General features: G+C 32.0%; 1 protein-coding gene across 1 annotated transcript in view; it reads right to left on the bottom strand.

Moving 5' to 3' along the window:
* MS3_00007327 (uncharacterized protein) overlaps window positions 1-12,193 on the bottom strand; it is a 39,837-nt gene that overhangs the window by 26,641 nt on the left and 1,003 nt on the right. The gene's annotated exons all lie outside the window — the stretch shown is intronic.

The following is a 12,193-nucleotide window of genomic DNA, read 5'->3' as shown; positions in this document are numbered from 1 at the left end:
ACCAGTGTGTGGAATTAAAATTATGATTTACAGTTGATGGTTAAGGTCAGGAATCAGATTTAGGATTTTCATCACGAACTGATATCAGCTATAATGCTATAACTCTATTTAGTCAAAATGGATGGATGAATTTCGCGTCGAAATCCAAGATCTGTTATCTTGTACCTGATTGATTCGTTCATAAATTATAGTCTCGCTAAAAATGCTTTATAAAAAGTGATTATTTTTAAGCTATTCTATATGTCGTGAATTTTGAATAAAAATTAACTTTTACCGATTCATAATGAATAGAGATATGACAGAATACAAAGTATCTGCTTCAAGTTCATTTTCAATGAGAGGGGAATGGAAAATAAAACTTTATGTTTTAATGCAGAATGATCAAATGAGATTGGTAAACATGTAAATATCATATAAATTTCATATGACAGCTAAGAATTAAATTCAACAGTCATATCTTAGTTCATTGAATAGTAAATACCTTGCAAAACTTATTTCCCCTAATCGATTACAATATCTAATCACCTTATTCTCTTGTCAATATTTTGTGCTTCAGTATATTATTTCGTTTCATAGAAAAACCTATTTTTCGAATTAGAAGTTTACATTTTTTGGTATTACTTTATATAGTGCTTGGAGTTAATAACCCAATCTCATGTTCATCTATCACTAGTCAACATCGTATTATTACGTTTCATTTGTCGATTAACATTCTGTTCATTCATTTTGGCAATCCAAAACTCATTTATCATTCTAAATCAATCGCGATATTAATAATCTGATGGGTTTTCTTTGAGAATTTCTAATATTGTAAAGTGTTCAGTAGATTTGGATTTAGTGATCTATATATTCCAAGTATGTATGAATCTTCATCGACTGAGAATGTTGGGCCACATGTTACGTATGCCTGAACACCAATTACCACAATGTGTAATGCTGATTAGTGTTGAGGATTGTTGGAAGAAAGTTAGGGGCAGCCAAACCAAAACGTGACATCGGTGCTCGAAGTCACTAACTTCTAGTCTGAGCCATATTGAAAGATGCAGACTACTTGGTTGGGATCCGCGCGACTATCGTAACCAATGGTTGGAGACTCAGAATCGATCACAATGGCGTAGGTGCATACACGAACGCTTCACTTCTATCTGAAGTTTGTGCTGACATTTTCGTTCAGAAGAACGATGAAAGCTCCACGACCAAACCATCAAGCTCAGAGAACAAAACTCCATCAAAATACACACTTTGTCTTCCCTTAAACTATGAGATTAAAATCGTTTCATATCTTTCTTTCTACGAACTAATTCTTTCTTCCTGTACTATATTCTTATATGTAATCCTTTTATATATTACTTCTATCAATCCGGTGTTCATCTTGTTGTGTTAATGAGGTATGGCAACTTGGACCGATGCACATATATGCCTGGTCCTACGTTGTAGCTGACAGACTAACTGAAGTATGTGTAATACCGGGATATAAATATTTCTTTTTGGTTTTAGTTAACAAAACTTTCTAACAAGAAATTTTACCTAATATAAAATATTGAAAATGTTCGACATAAATTCTAAATCAACTATAATTTGCTTAGTAAACATGTAAGAATAAGGGAAGATGTCAAATAGTCGGCGGAATATGTTTAGAAGCTCATATATGTAAACTTTAATGTCATAATAATTAAGTGAGTTCTTCATGAGTTCAATAGTTTCTATTTATTTTCAGAATGACCTTTTAAATAATGAAAAGTAGATAACAGTATTAGGTTTGATCAAATCAAATAAGTAAACATTCATGCATACCCCGCAAATACAGAGATACCTTTTCACAAAATACCACGCATGTATGAGTAATACAGTTTATAAATTAGTTAAGCAAACAGATTATTTTCTCATGTAGGCGTGGATACACACTTGAATATACATACATATAAACCACACGTGAAAAAGGATCTTGAAATATGTGTAGGGTGGAATAATAGTCATTTAATTACCAAGCAACTGTATATCAGACAATTCCATTATTAGTATTGGTTATATGTCAATTTATAGTCTTCGGTAAATGAACAACTTGTAGATATTCATTTTTGTATCGTATGTTTGAATCTGTAAAAAAATGAATTAAAACTTCACCCTATTGTACATGCTAGTGGCTATCTGGACCCAGTAGCTAAGTGGATAACATCATTGCGTTTGACGCTAATGGTACTGGGTTCGAGTCCCGTAGTAAGAGTCAAATCTAGGATGCAGGCACACTCGGCTGATGAGTCCTAACTAGGACGAAATGTGTGTCCTGAATTCCACTACTAGACTCCATCCATCTTTGCTTATAAGACTTGTGGATAGTTCCGCTTGGAAAAATAAGTTTCGATATTGTCTGTATGAAGCTGATTTGAAAATGTTTCAGAACGATATTATAAATACCTTCAGCAATTATATTTTATAATGAAACATTCAATAAGCCTTGACCAAAACCCTAATAAGTTGAAATTGATGTAATCCGACAACTCTGCTTTTTCAAGATATGATTAGTTTAATTTAGAGAATCTTTAAACGATTTTTTCTGTAATATAAAAAACTTTCTGTAAATTATTAACTAAACGTTTGTACTGATAAATATGATTTTATATGATACAGCTAATTAATGATTATTTCGTCATTCCCTAATCTCTGTACAACTACAATCATGGCAATTAATTCTAGTATTATTTTAACTTGTGTAAGTCACATAAGAGAACATTATTATTTGCTGAATGATGATTGTTATGGGTTCGTTTTTCTATTGTTACCTCAAGTTACGGGAATTTTGGTTAATATGGTCTTAATACTTTGCTTTTATCCATAAAAATTGAATTGATATGGGATTGGTAATAAACTCTGGATTATTTTTAATTTACGCACTTTACTTCAGTCTTGTTAAGAATCCTGCATGAAGCACTTTGATGCACAATTCTTATATATATATTCCAAATTCCAAAATACTCTCGCAATGGTTATTGAACTTCGATGATCCCATCTTTTTCTCACAATCCAGGTTCTATCATATTTATGTCGTTTTGAGTGTTCATAACAAGTGAGAGACATGAGCCTCATAGTTTAAGTCCACTGTAGGTCCTTACTCTGATTATATTCGTTTTTGATTAAATCCTTGTATAGGTTTTTAATTTAAATCTTTCAGAAATATCATTTCATCGCATAGTCGTAAGAGTTACCTTTTATGATTAGACTAACCTCACAATGGTTTCAAGGACTGTCAACATGTTGGGAATTAAAGCTTCCCAATCTGGAACTTCATCTTAACAGTCGTAATGAAAACTTTTCACCAAAAACTAAATGCAAATAAAGTATCATTTATTTACTTGCAGTAGTATTGTGGATACGTGTAATCATGTAAAAGGAAATAATTTGTTTGGAATACATTTTGTATCTAACTTCTCATATTTCGTATTTAGATGTTTAGGGGTTAGAATTTATTCCAAAAACAAGCATGTGACAAAATAAAACTTAGTTATTAAAAACTCAATTAACTCATTTAATATAATATTCATATGACTGACTGATATGAACAGGTCTAGGCTATATGATAAATCACTATTAAATGATTGATATATACATATAAAGCAAACTATAATTGGTTGGTGAAATGAATACAACATACAACAAAATAATCTGAAAATAAAAGTTACTGAATATAATCAAGAGTTAAAATGCACATCCTGTCTAAAATGTACAACTCTGAAGAAAACTATACAATGATATAGACTATATAGTCAAATCATATTAGACAAGAGTAAAGTTCAAATGTAGTTTAGAAAAGTAATTTACTTGGTTTTATAAATATATCTGGTGTTCTGTCTGATAATCATTTTGAAGGATAACAATTTTTTTCATACTGTTCTCCCTTTACAACCATCTGCTTTCCCTTCCATCTTCTCCTTGAATCCACTACCCCTAACTGGTATATTTCTGTGTTCTACGATCCTCCTGATTACATTTAATCTCAATTTCAACATTTTATCTTATCATGTTGAGCCATCTTTTCCCAATGATAACTTCCCTATCTATCTTTTGATGAATATTTAAGCCGTTGACAATCAAATGATAAGTAGTTTCCCTGTTGATAAAAAAAACATTTTTTTAATACCTTTGTTTATTCTACCTCATAGTCACCATGTCTAACAGAAGTTTATTATAATCATTGTTGTGATTATTATCATCCTGAGAAAATAAGTATATACATTAGCGATTGTACGACCTTGAAAATTAATTCACCGAAAAGAGAACTTTAAATTCATAAAGGGAACCAATTGCATGAAAAGAGAACTCTTCGTTGAACCAATCTTTCCTACATAACAATTTAAACAACCCATATTTCATGAAATCAAATATAAATGTATTCTAAAGTCAAAATATGAACATAGAAATATATCCATTTTACTTCGTTCATTGTTTAGTCCGTTAACTTCCACAGCCTTATACGTATACTATTTTCGTTTCATTATATCATGCTCATTATGATAAATAAAAAGGGTGAGACTATAATTTATGGACGAATCAATCACGTATAAGAAAACAGGTCTCGGATTTTGGCACGAAATTCACTCATCGATTCGCATAAATAGACTTTTGTCATTATAGCTCATGTCTGTTCGTTATGAAAACTCTAAATCGAATTTCTAGCTTTAATCATCAACTGCAAATTATAATTATAATTCCTCACGCTGGTTTATAACCCTCGTTCGGTCTTGGATAACAGGTAGACACTCTCAGGATCACTTTGGCATCGCTCAAAGGTCGTCCATAAATTATAGTCTCACCATAAAAAGTGTTCTAGGTGTAACTAAAAAAGTCATTTTAGAATACTTCACTTAATTACTTAATATTTAAGTCTTAAACTCTACATTCTAGTTCAACAAGCGAAGGTATACATCTCATAAACACGTAGTCTCTTTTCAATTATAACTCACTAGTGAAAGTATTTAAGTGCTCGTACTATTATTATTATTATTCGCTGTATTATGAGTACTTATTCGAATCTGGTACAGATTATCTACGACTTAGGGCAAACTGATAATATATATATATATATAACATTTTGTTTAATTAAAGTATAGAAGTGTAGTTTAACCATAGAGGTAAAATATTATCTACTATATGCGGCCATTAATGAGCCAACTTGTGAAATTGTTAACAAACTAATCATCGTTTCCATATGGTTTTAAATTGAGATGAAGTTAATGAGTGTGTTGAATTTCTGGTAAATAAAGTCGTACTTGTCGAAGCCTGTATATAGTGCTCTGATTATACATACTCATAATAAGATTGTGTTCATATATAAAGTTGTTTCATTTGAACTATAAATTAACTATCTTGAACTGAACAGTCTAATTTTCACTTAACTGTTGTCGAAACTCTCTTTCTTTACATACATCAACTATTCAATTGATCATAGATTAAAAGGTTTGTTTTTTTTTAGATACAATGAATATATAGATCTGCTTGTTATTGTCTTTGACTGAAACATTGACCAACACGCATTCATATCATAATAAAGGGAAAACTCTATTACATGTAACAGCTTCATATTTCTGATGAAGTGAAATTATGAAAAGATTATATTTTCATAATAAAGCTGATGTCAATCAATCAGTCAATCAATCAATAATAACAATATATTGATTATGATAATTGTTAAGATATTTCAGATAACTATTTTATCATGAATCAATATTTTATATATTCGGAGATATTTACATAGCAATCAATTGAATATCATTCTAACTAATCGAAATAAGTCTCCAATAGATTTATTCTAGTCAGTTGGATTGTTTTATTGAATTAAACACTCACAATAACCGCGCAAAAATTCAATCACGTGAGCGAGAATACCAACATACACTAAATGTATGCTATGCATGAATCATTTTTTTTAAAGGCTCAAATCATTTTAAATGAATAATAAACTTTGTTTCATATTTATAAATAAGAATTCAGTGTACTTGTTGATCACACTATTATAAATAATAATAAAAAAATCCACATTATATGATCATGTGTAGGCTGATAACAGTCATACACATCACTAATCATCAGTATAAGGCTTTAAAAATTATGGAGTTTTTTTATTGAGATCATGAATCGATTAATGTTAGACCACCATCAGAAACCTAAAACCACTAGATAGCTATTTCATCATAGTGTGGAACTCCTGTGAAGTGCACATCTACGATCCTGAACGTAAGGCTTAAACCAGTGACCTTCGGTCCAGTGAGAACGCTGGATACCCACCGAAGACAACGTAAGATGGTCGTGCAATATCATGGGTTGTTCAAAGTTAGACGTTAACACTGTTGGATATTGAGTCAATGGTCTAGGGATTGCGTTCAAGCCAGGTCGAAGGTCCTGAGTTCGAGTGCCGCATGCGCGGTCGTCGATGCGTACTGTTAAGGAGTCTGAAACTAGGACGAGATGGTCGTCCAATGTTTTCAGATTTTAATGGCGATCTAATATTTAGTGATTCATGATCTCACTAAAAGCAATGATAATTATTACGTACAAATAAAATTATCTTGTAATAAAAGAAAGTACTCTATCAGTTCATATTATTGAAATTCTGCGACGGATTGATGTAATTGCTGCGGTATGTTAGTAATTGTCGCAAGAATATTTTATTCTAAAAACAACAGTATGTGTACATCTGTTTCTGGTTGACTAATTGGGAATCACAAAATGCGATAGGTCGTCATACGATAGGGTGACTTGACCGAAGTTAGACTTCAGTACTCTTTGGTCCCTGCTCCGTTGATTGGAGGTTAAACGTTTGCTCGCCAGATTGATCATCTTTCATTGGACTCCACGATTGCGAGGTTATAAGTGCACATTGCTGAGTACTATAGTATGGCAAAACAAATACCCATTGCGTCCAGTTTTTTAGTGGTTGTAGTTCATGATTTCAGTAAAAATGAACAACTTTCAGTCCTATACGTATACTAATTTCGTTTCATTGAATCATGCTCATTATGGTAAATGAAAAGTGCTATAGGTGTGACTAAAAAAGTCATTTTAAAATGTTTCCCCTACTCAACAGCTTGATATTCAAGTCATAAAACTAATGATTTTAATTGGCGAAATATCATTAAAATAATAAGAATAAAATTAATAGGTTCTTTATTTAATATACTACATAAAATCTTATTAAGGCGGATTATTGTTACTGTACCATTTAAAAGATAAGATCGTATCCCAGGATTCTATAACGAAATTAGTTTACATTTTTGTGCATGTCACAGTATTTTTAATATATATATGGTAGACGATTGGGTGACAGACTTTAGCGTAAGGTTTTGGAAAGTGTTATTGTCAGAAATGGAAGATATTTGCTGGAAAAAAACTTTATAGGGAAAATCCTATGGTTGGATGAAAATGTAGTAAGTAAACAGGGTCACGTGAATCTATGGTTCCATTGAATATATTGTTATATGAACAGAATTGATGGAAGCACCTATTCGATAACCTGTAGAAAAATGATTCAAGTCTATCGCCAAGTACTTTTCCCACAAACTATGATCATTTCACCAAAACAAAAAATAATTTATAAGAAATAATTGTTTCAATCTACTGACCCTTACTTCAGTAAAATTTTCTTTGACTCCACTAGCATTTTAAGAGAAGCATGTCCAAATGGAATGTTCAAATACAAACATATAAACGTTCCTCATCCATATAACTTGTACCTGGCACCTCATCATAGTTACCTTTTTTTAACTCAGATATCGATGGATGACAACTATAAGCTTTTAAAAATTGGCATGAAGTTAGTTAGGATTCACATTCTTATAAAAATTGGAGAATTATATATATATATATATATATATATATATATATATATATACCGCTTCTCCCATAAACATATAGTTAATACAATGTTTCATCATTATATTGTATTCATTCCACACATATAATGAAACTTAACCAAATTAGAAATATACATAAATAAGTTATAGTTTAAATCAAAAACAAATGAATAAATCTAATTCAAAATGAAATATAGAAATTACTTTAATACAATTAATAATAATAAATTAGGCTAAATCTAGCATATAGTTGATATGATTAGAAGGAATTTGTTTAAAAATATTAGATACTTCATACAGCTTACAATAACAATTAAATAATATTACTATTGTAACTATACTGAACATATGAAATAAGTTCTTTTTCATAAACATATTCATTGATAATATTAAAAATATATAGCATTCTATGAATACTTGATTAAACTGTATAGAAACTCTTTGATTTGTTTACAGTTGACTGCCTTATCAGTGTTGCTAATCATAAACTGAGTATGACTAATCAACTAAGCATACAATTATTATTATATAATGTTAGTCTGTACGGAGTTTCATCTATTTTAATCGTTCATTATACGAATAAAAATTACTTGAAGAGGTTAAATATACAAGGTAATGTATAATAAACTTGTAATTTAAGACGATTCAACTCTGTCTGTCTTCTTTTTGATGGTGTTACGTTCTTTGATTTGAATACCGTAATTATAGACCGGTCATTGACCTTTTGAGCAACATCATCAAACCAAAATCAAGAAAAAATTCATGTTCTGAGAAATAATTTTAAGAGCATTAAATTATTTTTTTAGACGATTTCATTTGCATCTGGTTGTCTATGTACGTTGTATCATTTATGTCTTTTGTGGTCAGATTGACTATTTTGTTTGGTTGAGTTAAAGCCGTGTGATTGATTGGTCTTTGTTTTACCAGATAACTAAATAATTTAGTTCGAATAACGTGACATCGCTCAAAGAAGTTGCCTTAGATCTAAGACTCCTTCATCTTAAAATGAGTTAATGAATTAGGGCACGAGAATAAAAATTACTTTGTGAGGTCAGTTTGCCATATAACATGACGAAGCTGCTATATATTTATGGTTTTAACGTTGACAAAGGCTTTATAAAATGCTGAGAGAAATCTGAGCAAATAATGTATATCTTGTAATAACAACTCTAATGTGAACAAAAGGAAAACTAGTAGAACAAATAGCAGACCTGGCAAATTCAGCTGATCAACAATATTTTTGTAAACGATAGTATGCAATCTACCCCATTTTTTCAGTTGGTTTATGTGATCTTAGTGCTTTTAGTTAGTACTAAAAATCGCTAAAAAAGGGTGACCATCATACCATACTGATGAAGTGGATAATGCGTAAATGTTCCATGTGGGTTTTTAGTTCAAACATTCATGCAAATATCACTAAGAGGTGTGTAAGTCTAGATGATAATTTTCATATGAAATATGATACCGACACCGAATTCCACCATTAGCCAAAACCAAATTTCTTCAACTACAGAAACAGAATTATATAACCAAAAGTATTGATTTCTCCTGATAAATTACTGATATTTAAACTACGATATCCTTGATGAAATGAAAGCGCTTGTTTGAACGATTAGGTCAATGAATCATAAAACAATTTATCATACGTGTACTTGGCAGCCACAATTTTGCAAATAAAAACGACTGAAAAGGTATATACTTAAAACGATGAGAACCCAACAGAGTGTTTATTAGATCAAAAGACAACGAATATGACTGCCAAACTTATTTAGTGTAACCTATCGATATAAAGAAATCTCAATGTTACCAAATAAAATATTGATAAATAAGTCAAATTTTTACCCAAAAGACAGACGAACGGAAAATACGTTTTGTTTCCCTAAGAAAGAAATCTTAACAATTATCAGGTCCTAAAATAGCATCTTCCTTAGGCCTCATATTGGTCAAGATAGATAAATTTACTGCTTTTATAAGGTTTTGTTTACAGGTTTACTTCAGAGTTGTCATTGTGTTCATGATAAAGATACTTGAATTTCGCCAGCACTTGTTCTGACATAACGATACTCATTTTATCATAAACGTGCAAACGACTGTTTAGTTGAGATAAATTTGCATACTGACACCCTATATTAGAACCTATTGCTTCAAATAAATGAGTGGGCATGGTGGTTCAAGCTAAACTACCTATCATACCTAATATTGAGACACAGAAGTAGATGAGTTCATTCGTATGAAAAATTTGCCGAATAACAGGGTTGACGTTTTCATTTCACATTTAACCATTATTATCGTGTTTTGTAATTGAAACTTCTGGCTATATTTTGAAATGCAAACCAATACTGACCGACCAATGACTAGTGAACAATTTCATTTCATACAGTTTTTAATGCCGACTACTATTAAGTAATTGAGTAACGCAGCATTCAGGTGAATGCTCACATGTGAGTCAGGATGGAAGTAGTCCAAACACACACGTCTATGGCTATAACTTTTGTTTAAACAATTCAGGATGAACCGATTTTATCAATATCCCAGATGGATTTTGCTGGTCTTCATAAGTTAGTGCTAAACCTAGATCCAAAGCATCTTCTTGGCTGCCTTTGAAATACCAAGAAGCATGCAGGGTCTTTAGGTCTTTCAATCAAATGTATTAAGTTCACAAATTCATAGCTTATATGTATTTGGGTTTAGTTTTATAAATAATATCATTCTCTATTAACCTCACTTCGACCTCATCAGAATGTCTGTTATTTGAGTGGTTTTTGGTATAGCATTTAGATATCAATAAAATTTAATACGTGACACCATATCTCAAACGTTTGCCAACATTTTTAAAAGCTTACGCACACTTTGTCTTGACTTTAAAGTAAGTGGAAATAAAATTACTCCCACAGTTTAGAATGTAAATTATGGCAGAAGAAAGTTCCGCTAGCAGATTCTTATCATGTTTATTATGACATGCAAATATTAGTTCTGCATGAAGTTGTAGTGCCACTGTTCTCCAGATGTCACTTTAGCTTTATTAATCGGGTTCTGGAACATTTCGTTCGGCGTTTCACTTAGTGTAGCCAAATTACATCTATAGATAATCAAAATTCTTTAAAGTTGCCATTACATTCGAGACTGAAGTTTAAAATCCTCGCCCAGGGTCGTTTTGCAATATCTCGTTGCTCATACTTATGACATATCTCGATGAAAACCGGATATTTTTGGAAAGTCAGCATGATATTAGAATAGATTATTCTTGTCTCACCAACTTATTAGTGGTTCCTAAAAGCTGATAGGCTCTTAAGGATCAAAAGTTACCTGTAGACGTAGCCTACATTGATTTCAGCAAAGCTTTTGACAAAGGTCCGCACAACCGACTGTCATATATGCCAAGAAATGTCGGAATTGGAGGCAATCTATTGGCGTGGATAAAACACTTCCTAGTTGGGCGTCAACAAAGAGTACGTGTGAACTCAAGGTTATTTAGCTGGGAAACTGTGCTTAGTGGGGTGCCTCAGGGTACAGTTTTGGAGCCAGTGCTATTCTTTTTCTATGTAAATGACCTTACTCGTCTCCTATCATCATCGGTCTTGCTATATGCTGACAATATCAAGATAGGGAAAGCAATATGAAGTAAGGGCGATAGTTTAGAGCTCCAAAATGACCTGAAGAACTTATCTGGATGGTCTAAAACTTGGAAGTTGTCGATAAATACTTCCAAGTGTGTTGTGATGCATATCGGTTATCAAGGTACAGATACATACACGATGAATAGCACTGAGCTACCTGTCGTCCAGACACATAATTATTTGGGAGTCATCGTTAGCCAAGACTTGAAGACTACTGCACACTGCCGTGCAATAGCCGCCAAAGGTTTTAGAATTTTACGTAGGGTCTTTAGTCATGTCGACGCTAAAACGTTTTTGACTTTGTATTCAGTGTTAGTGTGTTCTAAACTTGAGTACTGCATACAAGCGGCTAGCCCCTGCTTAAAAAAGACAGTGAGCGTTTGAAAAACGTTCAAAGAACAGCAACTTAGCTGATCCCCAGAGTAGCCTTCCAAAAAAGAGAATTTACGGGGATACTCCAAATATTTTCACCAGCCTAGAACAAATTACTTGTCAGCTGACTATCGGCATTCTCATCGAATCATCGAGTGAAATTCATTACCTCAGTAAGTGATCGAGGCTCCATCTGTCGACTCTTTCAAAAGAAATTTGGATCAACTAGGAGACTATCATTGCCAAGACCAACACAGGCCATCAAGCCTCCTGTCCTTTCCAAAATGAAACTGAAATGATGTACATCATATGATGCAGAAAACTACTAATTAAATTATATAACTTTCAGAGTTGGATGAT

The sequence above is a fragment of the Schistosoma haematobium genome, chromosome 4, assembly GCF_000699445.3.
Source record: "Schistosoma haematobium chromosome 4, whole genome shotgun sequence".
Taxonomy (NCBI): Eukaryota; Metazoa; Platyhelminthes; class Trematoda; order Strigeidida; family Schistosomatidae; genus Schistosoma; species Schistosoma haematobium.
Note: the sequence above shows the minus strand (reverse complement) of the source record. Positions and strands in the feature narration are given on the sequence as shown.